This window comes from Cnephaeus nilssonii, assembly GCF_951640355.1.
Source record: "Cnephaeus nilssonii genome assembly, chromosome: 2".
Classification (NCBI taxonomy): Eukaryota; Metazoa; Chordata; class Mammalia; order Chiroptera; family Vespertilionidae; genus Cnephaeus; species Cnephaeus nilssonii.
The window spans coordinates 9,531,124-9,548,436 of record NC_137073.1 but is presented as its reverse complement, the minus strand read 5'-3'; positions in this window follow the sequence as shown (position 1 = coordinate 9,548,436).

Below are 17,313 nucleotides of genomic sequence, written 5' to 3'. Positions count from 1 at the left end.
CTATCCCACCGAAGATGCAAGGGAGCGGGGGTGTTTACATAGCAGCTTCTGAAAGTAGCTGGTTGGGAGCTGCGTTGGGAGCAGAGCGGCACCTGCAGCCCAAGGGTTATGTTCCTAGCAGCCATTTGGAAGTTGACCTGCAGGGTCCGAGGGTGTTAGGATCGGAGGGATTTGAGGGCAGGGTGCTGTCAGTGTCTGCTGTACTCCCCAAATAGATTGTAAGGTCTGTGAGGGCAGGGGCTTGGTGTGCTTTGATTATTTCTAGATCCCCAATGCCTAGCACATAATGGTTGCTCAATGTGTAGTGTTTTAATGAACAAACGAATGAGTGAGAGATTCATGAATTTAATTGTAAGGGTTCAGAAAGAGGCTAAGCAAACCACCGTAGTAGAGACTGTGGAAGTGAAACACTTCAGATAAAGGACCAAGGAGAACCTTTAGAGTAGTGAAGAGGAACTTGAGAACAACTCAGTTTAGCATAGTCACAGGATTAAATGAAATGACATGGGATCACTGGGTCCTTAATATGCACTGAGCTGCTGAATACCCAACTCGGGGTTCCCTCCGGTCTTGTTCTGTGCTGTGATATGCTGGCTATTGTTTGAGTTGCGATCTCCATTATTTGTAGCCCAAAGCATCCCGACAGATGTAATCTCTGTTGTAAAAACTTGCTATATAATTACATAACTTTTGTGGGGCTCAGTTTATTCATTTACAAAATGAGAATATCATCTTCATAGGATTTCTATAAAGGATTAGACAAGTTAACATGTCCAAAGCACTTAATACTGGCACAGAGTAAATGCTTACTCACTGTGTTATTATTAGTGTTTTATTATTTTATAATATAACATGTTATATGCAATATATTCTTAAACATATTGCAACATGTTATATTTCTTCTATGTTCTTAAAATGTTTAATTTTAAAAATTAGCCCTAGTCGGTTGGCTCAGTGGATAGAGTGTCAGCCTGTGGATTGAAGGGTCCGGGTTTGATTCCGGTGAAAGGCACATGCCCGGGTTGTGGGCTTGATCCCCAGCAGGGGGCATGCAGGAGGCAGCCAATCAATGATTCTCTCTCATCATTGATTATTTCTGTCTCTCTCTCCCTCTCCATGCCTCTCTGAAATAAATAAAAATTAAAAAGAAAAATTAAACATTTTTGTTGTATTTATGATATTTTCTATTTTTTACCTTAATGTATCATGACCAGAGAATATGGCATGTATCATTTCTGTCCTTTTGTGGCATAACATTAACACTGTTTTTGTAAAACATGCTTTAATTCTTAAAGAAACTACATTCTATTTTTTAAAGTTAATCTTTGCCAGCAGGCATGGCTCAGTGTTTGAGCATTGACCTATGAACCAGGAGATCAGGGTTCAACTTCCGGTCAGGGCATATGCGGAGGTTGTGGGCTCAATCCCCAGTTGGGGGCATGCAGGAGGCAGCCGATCAATGTTTCTCTCTCTCTCCCCCTCTCCCTTCTTCCCTGAAATCAATAAAACATATATTAAAAAGTTAATCTTTGACATATATCTATTAATGCTTCCTTATTAGTTGTGTTGTTCAGATCAATCACTTAATTCCCACATCTATAGCTAAATCAGAATTTGTCCTCAATTTTTATTGAGGAAAGAGTGAAGAAATAAAATGGGGTCACTATAATTAAGCTGCTAAATTACTAAACCTAATAGGCTGAGGCAGGAGGAAATGATTCTATTCTTGTGCTAACTAGCCCAGGAGCTTAAACTCTTGAACTTTCCGGCCCTGTGTCATGGCCTGGGTATACATCAACTGATTGTGTGTCAATACGTGGATGTGCACCAGATCTCCAGATAACCCTCTGATTACACCCCAAAGGACTCACGAATCCAGGCCACCTAACATCCACCTGATACATTCATCATTGAGACCTCCTGGCGGTCATCCTCCAGACCAGAGGTCACCAACAGGTGGTCTGTGGACCACTGGTGGTCTGTGAGGTCCGAGAGGTTGGCGACCATTGCTCTAGACCACCTGGCATCCATCATCCAGGCAGGCTGACATCTGACTGGTAACCATCCTGGAACAACTCTAGGACTAAAAGTGCAGGACTGATTATTCTTAAGAATGCATTTTATTTTTTACACTGTACTCGGATAGAATGGAGCAGCTCAGTAGCTTCTGAGGCCAATAGCATTTCTATCACCACAATTACTTTAGCAAACCTGGTTCCCCTCACTTCTGCAACATCATGCAGAGTTAGTAATCGCGTTTGCACAAGAATGCATTTTTTATTGTAGGAACTCTTTACTTGTCTTCCTGTTTAGGAACACTTCTTGTTTTTTTCCTAGCCATGTCCCCAGTTTGCAAACTCTAAGACCCTTGAATAACTCTTTACCATTTACTTCTAGCAAAGCCTCTGGACTTTTTTTTGAGTTCATTTGACACCACTTTCTAAATCTGTCCAAATCCACCGCTTCCTCCTATTTCTAACTGGGCATCAGTCCAACTCTTCCTCAAATTCCTGTTTGTTTCTAGACTCAGTGCCTTACCTCTGAGCCTTTCTGTCCTCTACTCCCAAAATAACGTTCATTGTCAAGATTCTGGAGAAAGACCCCCAGCCCATGGGTTTTCTAGCCTCACTGGTGTAACTCTTTTAAAGCCACATTTCCTCTTGCTCTGTCTGAGCAGGACGTGTCCAAATCCAGATTGTTCCTTCCTCCTTTCTAGATGCTGTCAGGATATAGCCTCTGTCCCTCCTCGCACTCAGCTTTTGGCCACATTATTGCTCCAGTTCTCTGTTGCGATGGCTTTTACACTTTTCTACATGCAGGTTAATTTTTTTAGAGCAAAAATGGAACAACCCACTTCTGCTTACCCAGGTTTTGTAGACATTTTTGTGACCAGGGAAAGATTTCAAAGTGAACTAAAGAGCTAGGAGCAAGATGAGTCCTGCAATGACCTCTTGGGTCCTTCTCACCACTATTTCCTTCCTTCTCACCCTTTCTTTGCTCCTCAGACTAGAGTGAGGCATTTTTTTGTCTTCTCCAGAGCTGAAATTTTAGTTATTTATGTATTCAAGCAACATTCAATGTGGCATGTACCATTCTCAGTCTTGGGAATATCCATTGGATAATTGAAAACTGTTGCCTTCAATAGGCTATAACGGAAGAAATAACCTCATACACATTTAATGCAGTCAGGGTGTGAGAATTCCTAATAAAGCTACGTGCAAGCGAGCCTGGGTCTGAGTAGGAAATCAGGACAGGCTTCTCAGAACAGGTGACAGCTTGAGTTGGCACTTGGAAAGCAACGAGGAGTTTTTAAGGGTTACACACAGATGCAGGAGGCATTCTAGACATGCTCAACGGTAGGTTGTATTAATCATCTAAAACTGCATAACAAATTACCCCCAACTTACGACTAAAAACAACAATAATCATTGCCAGTGAAAATGCAAAACGGTGCAGCCACTTTGGAAGATGGTTTGGCAGTTTCTTACAGAACTAAACACACTCTTCTTGTGTGATCCAGCAATTAAGCTCCTCGGTATTTACTCAAAGGGCCTGAAAAGTATGCCCACACTAAACCCCGCACATGGATGTTCATAGCAGCTTTATTCAGGGTTGCCAAAATCGGAAGCAACCAAGATATCCTTCAGTAGGCAAATGGATAAACTACGGTCCATCCAGATAAGGGAATATTAGTCGGTACTAAAAGTAAGTGAGTTGTTAAACCATGAAGTGGCATGGCGGAAACATAAATGCATGTTGCTAAGTGAAAGAAGCTAGTCTGAAAAGGCTATATACTGTATGATTCCAACTATACGACGCGCTGAAAAAGGCAAAACTATGAAGGCAGTGAATATGCCACTCTGGTGGAGGAAGTTGATAATCAGAGAGGCTATGCCAGCGATTTCCAACCGGCGTGCCGCAAGAATTTTTAAAGCATGCAATACCTTACCATTTCGTCAGGGGCCCTGACCTCTTTTCTCTTAGATTGGCAGATAAAAACATGATAACAGCCAACACAATCGCCATCTAGTGTGAATGAATCAAAATTATACCTATTTTTTTTTTGTATGAGATCAGCAAAACATATATTTTTTGATGTGCCACAAAGTTTCAGTAATTAGTTTATGTGTTTACAAGATGAAAAAGGTTAAAAATTGCTGGGTTTTGTGGGGGGTAGGAAGTATATGGGGAATCTTCCCCTCAAGTTTGCTATAAACTTAAAACTGCTCTAAAAAATGATGTCTATACTTAAAAAGCTCAGATGAACAAAACCCCAACAATAATTATTCCTTATCTCCCATGAGTTCTCTGGGTCAGGCAATTGGGGATGGTGCGGCTGAGCAGTCCCCCGGTGTCTCCCATGGTCAGACGTCAGCTGGGGCTACGGTCACCTGAAGGCTTGACTGTGGCTGAAGGATCTGCTCCCAGAGCAGCTCACTCACTCGGAGGGTGAGTGGTTCTGGCTGTTGGTGGGCAGCCTCCGTTCTTCTCCACCAGGAGGTAGCTTGAGCATCCTCACAGCATGGTGAGTGGCTTCCTCCAGCCTCCAGGGAGAGTAATCCGAAGGAGCAAGGCAGAAGCTGCAAAGCCTTTCAAAATCTAGTCTTGGAAGTGACACACCTTCAGCTCTGCTGTATTTTATTGGCCACACAGGCCAGACATGTTTCAGTGAGGAAGGGGGCTACACGAGGGTATGGATATTTGGAGAGGAATATCATTGGGGGCCATCCTTGATGCTGGCCCCCACATAGGGCATGCTAAGTGTAACTGATGGAGTGTGCTTGGGTTCTAAGTGGTTAGACATAAAGCTGAAAGTTATTTGTGGACTAAATCGTCAGGAGCTAAGGAGTTTGGCTTTTAACTGTTGGTGATAGGGAACTGTTGAAAGGTTTTTAAGAAGGCACTTAAGGGGTTGAACTGTCTCTTCTTATCCAAATTTGTCATCAAAAGCTGTCCAATTTGTTTAAGTAAGACCCTTGATGTTCTCTGCTTTTTCTTTGGGGTGTGTGAAACCTCATGTAGGTTCTGTCCCGTTCTGTCATCTGTGTTGGACTGTTTTTGGAATCTGTTAGTTTGTGTTATATGTCAGCTTGAACACTCTTCTAATATGTAGGACTTAATATCTCTATCAGTTTGGATACTTTTGGTTGCAAATAAAATTTAACTCAAAATGAATTCTATATAATAAAAGGCTAATATGCAAATCGACTGAATGGCAGAATGACTGGTTGCTATGATGTGCACTGACCACCAGGGGGCAAATGCTCAATGCAGGAGCTTCCCCCTGGTGGTCAGTGCGCTCCCCCAGGGGGAGCGCTACTCAGCCACAAGCCAGACTGATGGCTGGTGAGCCCAGCGGCCTGCCTCCGTGTCAGTTGGACATCCCCCAAGGGCTCCCAGACTGCAAAAAGGTGCAGGTCGGGCTGAGGGACCCCCTCCCCCCAGAGTGTGCAAATGCTGTGCACCGGGCCTCTAGTTAAGTAATAAAAAGAATTTATTGGCTCATATAACTGAAAAGTCCATCAATAGAAAGGATTTCAGGTGTGGTCTGATCCAGAGTTTCATACTTTCATGAGGGATCTGGCTCCGTTTTGGTGATGTGTAGGTTCATCCTTAAGTGTGTATATTTTTTCACGGTAGCAAAAAATAGTTTCAGTGGTTCCAGATTTTTACATTACACTGGACAGGGAAAAGGTATTTTGGTCCTCAGTTCCGCTTTGATTGGCCTGGCTTAGGCCACATGCACATACTTGAACGCATCACTGAAGTCAGGGGTGTGAAATACATAGATTGGCTTAGCTTCGTTCACATGCTCCCCCCTTGGAGCTGGGGGTGGTCCTATTTTGGACACATTCAGAGGCAGCACAGGATTTCCTGATGACTTTTGGTCTGAGGAATTGGAAGGACACTATTGCCACTGAATGTGGGGGGACAGCTCCCCACAGTGCCCTGGCCGCCTGGCACTGCCACATTGGTCACATAGGCAGTAGCCTGAACCGCAGCTCCCCCGTCTCAGCAGAATGCCTGTGATCTTCCCGGACAGAGAATGCGAGGCCGGCGAGGAGCTGCTCCGGGTCATCTCCCACTTGTCCTCCTACCTCCCTCAGGAGCTGCCCTGAGCCCGTGTCGGTGGTCTCCCAGGTTCTGATGTGGTTTGAAGCTTTCTGCCTCACCCCCTGGTAGAGCTACAGACCCAGACAGCTTTGTCTGTTAGTCTAGAACAGTGATGGGCAACCTTTTGAGCTTGGTGTGTCAAACTTCGCCAAAAAACTGAGCATAACTCGGGTAGTGTGTCACTTTGAGGAAAAAAACTAACTCCAAGACTCTAGTCGCAAATGTTTCATCCTCAGGAGCAGCAAATGTTTCATCCTCGGCATGCGGCCGCGTGTCATCAGAAATGGCTACGCGTGTCAGTGCTGACACGCGTGTCATAGGTTCGCCATCACTGGTCTAGAATGTGGTCTCCCTCTTTTTTGGTGTCATTTTTGTTGTTGTGCAGGACAAGAACCACAGGGAAATTTGGTTTTGCTGTCTATATAAGTAATAGAGTATTTTAATCTATGAGTTTGATTGGTGGTTCCCAGAGGGGAAGGGGTGAGGGATAGTAAAATGGGTAAAATTGAGTGGTGATGGATGGAAATTAGACCTTTGGTGGGTGAGCATTGTAGTATACATAGATGTAGAATTACAATGTTGTACACCTGAAACTTATAAACAGCAGGTCCTCAAATAACATCGTTTTGTTCAACATGACTTCATTATGAGGTTGATGAGATGCCGATTAACTCTTATTTATATCAATTAGCCCATGCTAAAACTGGTTTCATTATATGTCATTTTGCTTAAGTCACAGGACCTATTGACGATGTTAAGTGAGGACTTAACGTTATAAACCAATGCAATCTAAATAAAAAAACAAAAACAAAATGAAACACATTTTTTGTACCTAAATGTGGCTCATTGTATCTTTACTGGTTGAATCAGTGAGGCCTTCGTCTGGCCTAGCCTTGTCTTGTGTGCTTGAGACTGAGATGGGGCAAGCTGGAGGGGATCAGGATTGGGGGTGATCAGGAGTTCCATTTTGAACATACTTGGTTGGGGTGCTTGTTAGACATGGATTGGGCAGTTAGTTGGATATATGAGTCTGGAGCTCAGGGGAGGGGGCTGGAATGGAGACGTAAACCTAGGTGTTATCAGCATATAGATGCTATTTACAGCTATTTATAAGGACAGAGTATAGGTAAAAAATAGGACCAAGAACTGATCTCTGGGATCCTCCTTTTGCAGTTGGAGAGAAAAGGAGGGATTGGCAAAAGAAACTGGGAAGAGGGACCAGGGTGAAAGAGAATGAGGAAAATGGGGGTATTGGCGGGGGGAAAGGGGGTCCCAGAAACCAATGTTCACATTGGGTCCAGGTGTTACCTGTAAGGGGACCTGGCCCTGAGTGGGCCTGCCTAGGGCTGGCAAATTGTATGTGGGCTCTTGACTTCATGTAGGAAAAATTTCCCACGAGTCCAGGTGAGTTTTGGAGGGCAGTTATGGAAGCTGAGGACAGTGCAGTAAGGAAGGACTTGGGCAGCAGGAGAGGGCCTCGGCGGGGCCATGAGCCAGGCTGGGCTGCTTTGGCTCACGAAGAAGTCAGAGAAAAGGGGCCTTGGGGACAGGGTCAGAAGTTTGCCCAGGACGCACTGCCATGCCCTGGTTGCCAGCCTCGCGGGGTCCTGGAGAGCTGAGGAGATGCACGTCGGTGGGAAAGAAGTGGGGGAGAGGCGGGAAGGTGCAGGCGTGCTTCTGGGAAGAGCTGGAGCTGGGACCTTCGTTTTCTTAGGGGTTTTAAAGGCTAGGCTGTCAGGGAGGTCTTAGGGGAGGGTCAATAGAATATTCATGAGCTTTATGCTGATGTGTCGAAATGAGATTTATTCTCTTAACCTCATCTGTCCTTGAGTGTTTTGGTAATTGGATTTCTGCTGTCTGTCTCCCTGAGTAGGGAGATTTAAGCTATTTACCCTCTGGTTGGGGAGAAGTGCAAATCATTCACTCTTAAGTATCCTTGGTTTAAAGAAGATAGGATTTACTAGGTGGCTGCAAACTACTTGGTATCTAGATTTTCTAGAGGGCTGCAAACTGCTGTTTAACTATCTGTTCCAATTTTCCTTTTTCGCTTGTCCTGGCTTACTGGCCTGTCTCACAGGAAGAAGTGGTCAAAGTCAAAAGCTGCTGCTGAATCACTTAAAAAAGCGGGGCAGTGGTTGATGTGGGAAGTGGGATTAAAAAAAAATTGTTTTTTTCTTTTTCCAATATATTTTTATTGATTTCAGAAAGCAAGGGAAAGGGAGAGATAGAAACATCAATAATGAGAGCATCATTGATCGGCTGCCTGTTGCATGGCCTCCACTGGGGATTGAGCCCACACCCCAGCATGTGCCCTGACCGGGAATTGAACCGTGACCTCCCGGTTCATAGGTCAACACTCAACCACTGAGCCATGTTGGCCAGGCTGTTTTTTCATTAAGAGATAAAAATTGAGCCCTAGCTGGCTTGGCTCAGTGGATAGAGCTTTGGCCTGTGGACTGAAGGGTCCTGGGTTCGATTCCGGTCAAGGGCACATGCCAGGGTTGTGGGCTCAATCCCCACAGGGGGCGTGCAGCAGGCAGCTGATCAATGATTCTCCCTCACCACTGATGTTTCTATCTCTCTCTCTCCCTTCCTTTCTGAAAAAAAAAATTATTAAAAAGAAAAGAAGTGATAATATTTGAAATCTGAAAGAGATAAAAATTGAGAGGAAGCCTGAGATAAACTTCCAGGCAGATTTCATTAAGCTTATGGTTGAGCACAGGGCGGCAGCACAGCGGAAAGGAAGGTCCTCTGAACTGGCTCTGGGGCTGGCTCTGCGTGGCTGCTTTTATAAGCTGGGGACAAAGCAGACTTGGTGAAAAGGCGGGCTTTTTAAAAGGTAGGCTTGCACAAAAAGAAGTGTTCGTGAAGGGTTCAGGGAGTGGCATTTCCATGTCAAGGTGCGGTTACTTCCTCTTGTTGGGTTGCATGGCAACTGACTTCATGTTTGTGCTGTGGGGGCAAGATAGTAATGTTGCTGATTACCACCACTCCAGGAAGATCAAACCTTGATCAACTGCACACGTGGAACAGTGTTTGTTTGTTTTTTAATATATATATTTTTTACAGAGAGGAAGGGAGAAGGATAGAGAGGCAGAAACATCGATGAGAGAGAAACATCAATCAGCTGCCTCATGCACACTCCCTACTGGGTACGTGCCCGAAACCAAGGTACATGCCCTTGACCAGAATCGAACCTGGGACCCTTGAATCTGCAGGCCGACGCTCTATCCACTGAGCCAAACTGGCCAGGGTGGAACAGTGGTTTTGACACCTTTGGACACCTGATCTTAACTTGGCTTCCTGAGCACCCAGTATTTTTCTTTTTTAAAATATATTTATATTTTTATTGATTTCAGAGAAGAAGGGAGAGGGAGAGAGATAGAAATATCAATGATGAGAGAGAACCATTGATTGGCTGCCTCCTGCACGCCCCCTACAGGAGATTGAGCCTACAACCCGGCATGTGCCCTGGATTGGTCCATTTCTATGCAGATGAGGTCTCCTGGTTCATAGTTCAATGCTCAACCACTGAGCCACACTGGCTGGGAACACCCAGTATTTTCCCATTTCTGGGCCCAAGCCTCTATGACGTCTTAATATCAGATTTCTGTATATACACCCAGCATTCTTTCCATTGGCCTTATGTATTTATTCAAGAATAAATTCTCTTAGTTTCTATAGCTTTAGGGTATTGCTTCGATATGGAACATCTGGCTGTGGAATGGGATTATATAATAAGGTATTTTTTTTTTTGTGGACAAAAGTTTGCTGCCACCAGTTCAATGCCAACAGAAGTCCCCAATCTGGAGTGCAGTGATGGGAGAAACTTGATCCGAGTGAAATGGCTCAAGTGAAGCAGCTCAAACAAAACAGCTTGTGTTGCTGCTCCAGTGTCACAGCTCAAAAGTTACAGCTCCAGTGAGACAGCTGAAGTTGAGGAAATGCAGTATTTGATGGTGCACTCCACCAATACAAAGGGGAGAAGTTCCCATACTTGGTCCCTGATTGGTCCATTTCTATGCAAATGACTCCAAATTCTCACAGCTTGATTGGTCCAAATAACACTGTCCTGATTGGTCAGAATTTTGTGTTCTAGTTGGTTGTTATGGCGCTGCTCTGATTGGTTGGTAAAGATGCAGTGAGGATATAGCTGCACAACTGGGATTGAATGAGAAAGGTCTCAGTTACATTGCTTGAAATACAATACCCGGAGCCTCTTTATACGGGTTGGCTCAGATGGCAGAGAGCTCAGCCTGTGGCTTTTCCCTGATGTGCAGCAAGCATGAGAAGCCTCAGTAAACAATGGCTGCTAGACTCTGAATTTGGGCCTAATTAACCACAAGGAGTCCTTCTTAGAAGGTACGTCCTTTCTCGGTGTTGATATTTCCTCCTTTCAATCAAAACCTGTTGACAGACAATGTGGATGATCGAGCAAGTCAATGTGTCCCATGTTGGTGCTGGAGTGGCTTGGCTAACCCAGTCCCATCTATTCTGTTGGCAAAACTCCTGTGATTGGGCATTAGCCAATGGAACAGCCAGGCCATTTGCTCACAAGAGGTCTCTCAGCATCTGCTGAATTAAGGAAATTCCCAGTCTCTTATAGAAGCAGCCAAAACGACTTGGCAAACGCTAAAGAACAACAAAGGCATTTATTTAGTAACATTGAGAGAAATCAGGGGTTATTGACAAAAAGGATAAGTGGCATCAGGAGTAAAGGTTTTAACCATTACAGAGACAAACATGAAGGGATGTAGTGGCACGATGAATCATTTCCTTCTTTGGTTCAACAACTGCTCAAGTAGAAGGCTTTAAATATTTGGCCATGCACAGGGGAGAGAGGGTGGGTGGGAGGTAATCAACCAAAGACCTTGTATACATACTGTATATGCATAACCCATGGACACAGACAGTGGGGTGGTGAGGGCCTGGGGCGGGAGGTGGGGGTGGGCTGGAGGCAATTGATGGGGGGAAAAAGGTGACATATGTAATACTTTCAACAATAAAGATTAACAAAAAATATTTGGCTATGTAGAACATAATAACTTGATAATAAATTATATAGAACATAATAATTTGATAATAAATTATATATTATACTAGAGGCCCGGTGCACGAAATTCATGCACTGGGGAGGGTGTCCCTCAGCCCAGCTTGCACCCTCTCTAATATGGGACCCCTCGGGGGATGTCCAACTGCAGGTTTAGGCCCGATCCCTGTGGAATTGGGCCTAAACCTGCAGTTGGACATCCCTCTCACAATCCGGGACCACTGGCTCCTAACCGCTCACCTACCTGCCTGATTGCCCCCTAACTGCTCCCTTGCTGGCCTGATTGCCCCCTAACTGCTCCTCTGTGGGCCTGATTGCCCCCAAATACCCTCCCCTGCTGGCCTGATCACCCCCAAGGCTTTTATTAGTATAGATATGACCCTGCACAGAAAATTTTACTAACCCTGCTTTACAATAAGGGCTTGACAATTGAATCATTAGTACCAGACACCAAGATTTCCTTTCTTTGAATAGTGGAGGGAATACTTATCTTGTCTTTAAGTTGCCCGGAAATTAAAATGAGATAATGACTTAGAAAAGTATAAAAGCACCATATAAAGACAACTGTCTTTTTAATGAAGTGGCAAAATGAAAAACACTTTTTATTCTCTCCTTCCTTCCTTTACAGCTTTTATTTAAACTTTGAAATTTATAAAAATTTCACTCCAATTTTCATTTCTTTACATTCAACATTATTTTGTATTGGTTTCAGGTTTTATATTAGTTACAGAATAGTGGTTAGACAATCATATACTTTACAAAGTGTTCCCCGATATTTCTAGTACCCACCTGGCATCATACCATCATTACAACACTATTGACTATATTCCCTATTTAAGTGACAATGGGTTTACAGGTTCCTTTCAGTCTTTCTTTTGTGTTGCTCGTCCTTCCTTTTCTTTCTCACTTCTTCCCTCATTTTCTTTATATAGTATCTCAATTGGCCATCAAAGCTCAGTGAAGGCACTGGGACACGCTTAATCCATTTTATAGACCAGGAAACTGAGGCCAATTCCAGTTGGCTGTGGAACTTGACTCAGCACACAGGAAGCCCTCAGAGCCATGCTCTTGGCGCTTCCTAAGGGGCAGCCGCCCAGCAAACAGAACAAACCTTCCAGTCAGGCTTCCGAGCCTCTTTCTCAAGCACCTCTTCATTGCGGATGCTCCACATTCTTTCCTCTCCCCCCATTCTTTACTGCCCCCCCTTCTCCGAAGCAGGTGGAAGGCTTCCCACTCACTGCCTAGGCATGCTCTGCTATGGGGCAGGGTGTAGCGAGCTTGCTTTTGGGTCAAGGCAGGAGCAGGAGTCACTGCCTCTGAAGTGTGAAGGCCGCCTGAGCAAGGGCCATTAGCACTGGGAGCTTCTCTGAATCACATCAGTCAGTCCAGTACCCTGCAGTTCAGCACCCCTCCACTGAGGTGGCACCACCCCTCAACCCCCGCCTCAGGGGTGAGGGTCCTGGCCCTCTGCCAGGAGTCCTTCCATGCCCCTTGATCCCTGGCTGGGCCCACCCACGTCTTGGGGACACTGCAGAACCTCTGTCTCTCTGCAGATGAGGCAGATCCCTGCCCTAGGTCTCCGCAAAGCTATGAATCTGTGGCCAGAGGCCTGGTCTGGGTCTCAGCAACCACATGCCTGCAATGTTCCCAGAGACCCTGGGAGCGGCTGGGCGAGTCCCGCCTCACCTCCCCAGGGTGCCGATCTCCCCAGGGACCCCCCTGAGAGGCTGGATGGGCCGGGCCACGCCCCCCAGGTTGCTGATTGCCCCAGGGACCCCCGGGAGGGGCAGGATGGGCCCGGCCACGCCCCTCAGGCTGCCGATCGCCCCTGGGAGGGGCGGGATGGGCCCGGCCATGCCCCCCCAGGTGGCCGATCGCCCCGATACCTTCTTGAGTGTCTGGGCAGCCAGGTCTCGCCTCTCCGGGGCAGCGATCTCCCCAGGGACCCCCGAACTAAGAGGACTGGGCGCCGCCATCTTGATCTTCTCAATGGCCGGATAGGCCACCCGGAGTCCCGCCCCCCCAGCCTCCCGCCGGCCCAATCGTGGGCGTAGCGGAGGTGCGGTCAATTTGCATGTTTCTCTATTATAAGGTAGGATAGTAGAATAACAATGAGTAAAAGAGTTTGCAACCCAGACCTTAAAATAGCCCTGAGTTAGGCGTCAGCTAAAAATATCAGAGGACTTAAATCCTCACCAGCCAGTGGTGCTAGAAGCAAAATGGCCAAACCATTTAAGAGGTTTTTCAAGTCTAAGGAGTTTGATTGTTTCTAATTCTGCCTGGGAAAAGGCATTTATTCAGGGACAGTAGGAGATAGTGGCTAAATATAGCACAAACTCCCTCTCGAGCTGTGAGTAAGTAATTAAGGACAATTTTGTTGTCAGGGACCACTCATGCTAAAGAATCTAAAGATGTTTACTGAGCTTGAATGTCTCTAGTGTCTGAGAAGGATATTTTGTTAATGGTCTGTGTTAGAGAGTGGGAATTTTTGCCTATTCCAGAGGGGCCATGGACTGTGCCCCAGATAGAGTTGTCAGTGCTGACGCCAGGCCAGGCCTTGAGATACGGTCTCATGGCCCCTTTCCAGCACGTAGGCCTTCTTTCATAGATCACTGTCAGCTTTCTGAAGAACAGGATGACCCTGTGAATAACATGGTCATCAATGGCATGATCCTGACGTTGCTTAGGAAAAACTGTTTTGTCTTGGGTTGCTTGTTCTGCAAAAACAGGATGTGGTTAATATGCTTAAAAGTGGTCCTGCACAAAGGGTTGCTGCTGCTCTCTGGACTCCCTGTGTGGAGAAAGGCAGAGCAGTCACCAGCCAGCTGGCCGGCCAGCCGGCCGGCTAATAAAGGCTCCCTAAATTTTAATTTGGTTTGGACTCCAGTGGTTGTTCACTCATGTCTGATCCATAACAGTCTGGTTAGATTGTGCATCATTATGTCTAGATGAGTGTACAGTTCTAAGGAAGTCATTGCTCTCATATTATCTTAAAATTCTATCCACACTCATCTTTGAATAATAGAGATTCAGCTACCTTTGAGAAGAGTTAAAAGGAATGGGACTGATGAAAATCAGAAGTTTAGCTAAAATCATAGCTTTACTTCCTTTACATGTTTTCTTTCTTTATTTTTTTTTTGGAAATACTTTTATTGATTTCAGAGAGGAAGGGAGAAGGAGAGAGAGATAGAAACATCAATGATGAGAAAGAATCATTGATTGGCTGCCTCCTGCACACCCCCCACTGGGGATTGAGCCCACAACTCGGGTATGTGCCCTTGGCTGGAACCGAACCTGGGACCCTTCAGTCCGCAGGCCGACACTCTATCCACTGAGCCAAACCAGCTAGGGCAGAAATGATGTGTTTTTTATAAAAACTAGCCAGCACTTCATTCTGCCAGGACATAGAAACTTGACTTCATTGACTGGTCAGAATCAAGGGAATGAACAGATAGGTCTAAAACAGCTCCTTATAAAAACAAAACAAAAAAGTAAAACAGCTCCTTATACAGGGGAAATGTGAGGCTGCAAATTGTCCTTCGTAATGAATCATTCTCACAGGGGTGGTGTGTAAAATTACTGGAATGTCAACTTTGTTGGCAGAATATGGCTGTCTCCTGCCACCACAATGGCTTTACAGAGGGGGTTTGTAAAATCAGTAAATCAGAGATGGTGGAGAACAGCTGAGTAATAACTGTAGGATCATCACTTTTGCCAGAGGTAGAGGCATTGGATGGCCATCCAGCATTCAGACAGGTTCCTGGAGGAGCTGAGGTTGAAAGCACTGTGCTGTATTACAATATCTCCGGGCCAAGGTTTCCCACCTACAAGGGTCAAAACAGCAAAAATCGGGAAGTACCATATAGTCAGAAGCTAATGATGTGGAATAACTAGAACATACAATTTAAAACACAGGGACGGTGATGGGCTTGTTGCAAGAAAATTACTAGGAAGCTCACTTATATGCCCAGGAATATAATCATTATGACAACATCTATACTAATAAGAGGGTAATATGCTAATTAGACCAGGAGACCTTCTGAACGTCCTTCTGATCAAAGCCATGGTGGTGGGGCTGAGGCAGAGGCGGTTAGGGGCGATCAGGCCAGGAGAGGAGGGCAGTTGGGTGTGATTAGGATGGCGGTGGTGGGGGCAGTTAGAGGTGAGTAGGCTAGCAGGGGGGGGGGTAGTTGGGGGCGAGCAGAACGGCAGGGGGGGCAGTTGGGGGCAATCAGGCCAGCGGGGGGGGGGGGCAGTTAGGGGCAATCAGGCTGGTGGTGGGGCAGTTGGGGGCGAGAAGGCCAGCAGGCAGAGTGGTTAGGGGCAATCAGGCAGGCAGGCAGGTGAGCGGTTAGAAGCCAGCAGTCCCAGATTATGAGAGGGATGTCCCAGATTGGAGAGGGTGCAGGCCAGGCTGTGGGACACCCTCCCCCATGTACGAGTTTTGTGCACCGGGCCACTAGTTATGAAATAAAATAGCAGGCGTTAACTTTTCTGGACTGGTCGCTGATCCTGGGAAAAGCTGTTGGCTCCAAGTGCCATCTGCTTTTTGCCTGACCAGTGGTCTGTTCTGGATAACTTTAATTTGAGGTCTCTGATAGGTTGGACGTCCAGTGAGGTTAAGGAGGTGTGAGTTTGAGAGCCTCTTTAAAATGAGAAACATAACCCTTTGAATTTTGCAGCACAGAGATTAGCTCCCAGTCCCCAGGGTGGTCTCCTTCAGTGCAGCTGGAAGGAATCTGCGGAGACGTCCTTTTCAATGGGCCGGTGGAGGGCCGTGATGTTTGAGGCCTTCCTCTCCTGGGAGAGCTCTGTGAGAAGATTGCTCTGTAGGCTTCACGAGCTTTTATAAACTCTTTGCAATAGGTCTCCTTCATGCATTTGTGCATTCCTTGATCTAACCTCATAAGTCTTCTGATAATGATTTCAAAAGGAAATCGATGTTGACAAAGGGAGTGGATCTTAGGTTAAGCGATACCAAGGGAAAGGCTTTAGGCCAAGGCAGATCAAAAGATTCAACATTTTCTTTCCAATTGAATTTAAACTACTTTGATTTGTCTGTAAAGCCAGGGGGCTGGGGGTGATAAGTGCAATGGGGATGCTGCAATGTTGACCACATTTTGCATTCCTGGTGTAGAATTTGTCTTGTAAAGTGGGTCCTCCAATTGCCAAGTAGAAAAAATCCTTTCTCAAAGTATTTTTTTAAAAAAAATATTTTTATTGATTTCAGAGAGGAAGGGAGAGAAATAGAAATATCAATGATGAAAATCACTGATTGGCTGCCTCCTGCATGCCCTACTGGGGGTCGAGCCCATAACCCAGGCATGTGCCCTTGACCGGAATCGAACCCGGGGTCCCTTCAGTCTGCAGGCCAACGATGTATCCACTGAACCAAACCGGCTAGGGCTCTCAAAGTATTTTTGCAACTGTGGCTATAGCCCTTCCACATGGGAATGCTTCTACCCAATGAGAACACATAGAAATAATCACTAGGTCACTTTTATCCTTGAAAAAGAGGCCAATTGGATAAAATTTATTTTTCAAACCTCAAATAGGCCTGATTAGTGTCATGTCTCCCATTTGTAAAGAGAGATTTCCTTACTTTAATTATTCATTTAGTCATAGTGACAAAGGCTTCACAAGCAATTTTAGAAATTTAAATGCTTAGAACCAAAATTTAGCTTTTTCAATCTTAAGAAAGGTTGGTTTACCTAAGCAATCAAAGATTTGATGATATATCAGTGGTCGGCAAACTCATTAGTCAACAGAGCCAAATATCAACAGTACAACGATTGAAATTTCTTTTGAGAGCCGAAAACCGACTTCTGCGCATGAGCCACGAAATTTCAATTGCACTGTACGTGCGTGCCCGCACGTGGTATTTTGTGGAAAGCCACACTCAAGGGGCCAAAGAGCCGCATGTGGCTCGCAAGCCGCAGTTTGCCAACCACTGATATAGACCACAAGAAATGACTTTAAATAAACATAAATTTTTGTTTTTGCCTTTATAACTTCTTATCAAGAGCATATAAATAGTGCAGGAAAATATGTCCTTTTAACACAGAGAGAATCCCAAATTCCAACTCTGTATCAGCATACTTTTTTAAAAAAATATTTTATTGATTTTTTACAGAGAGGAAGGGAGAGGG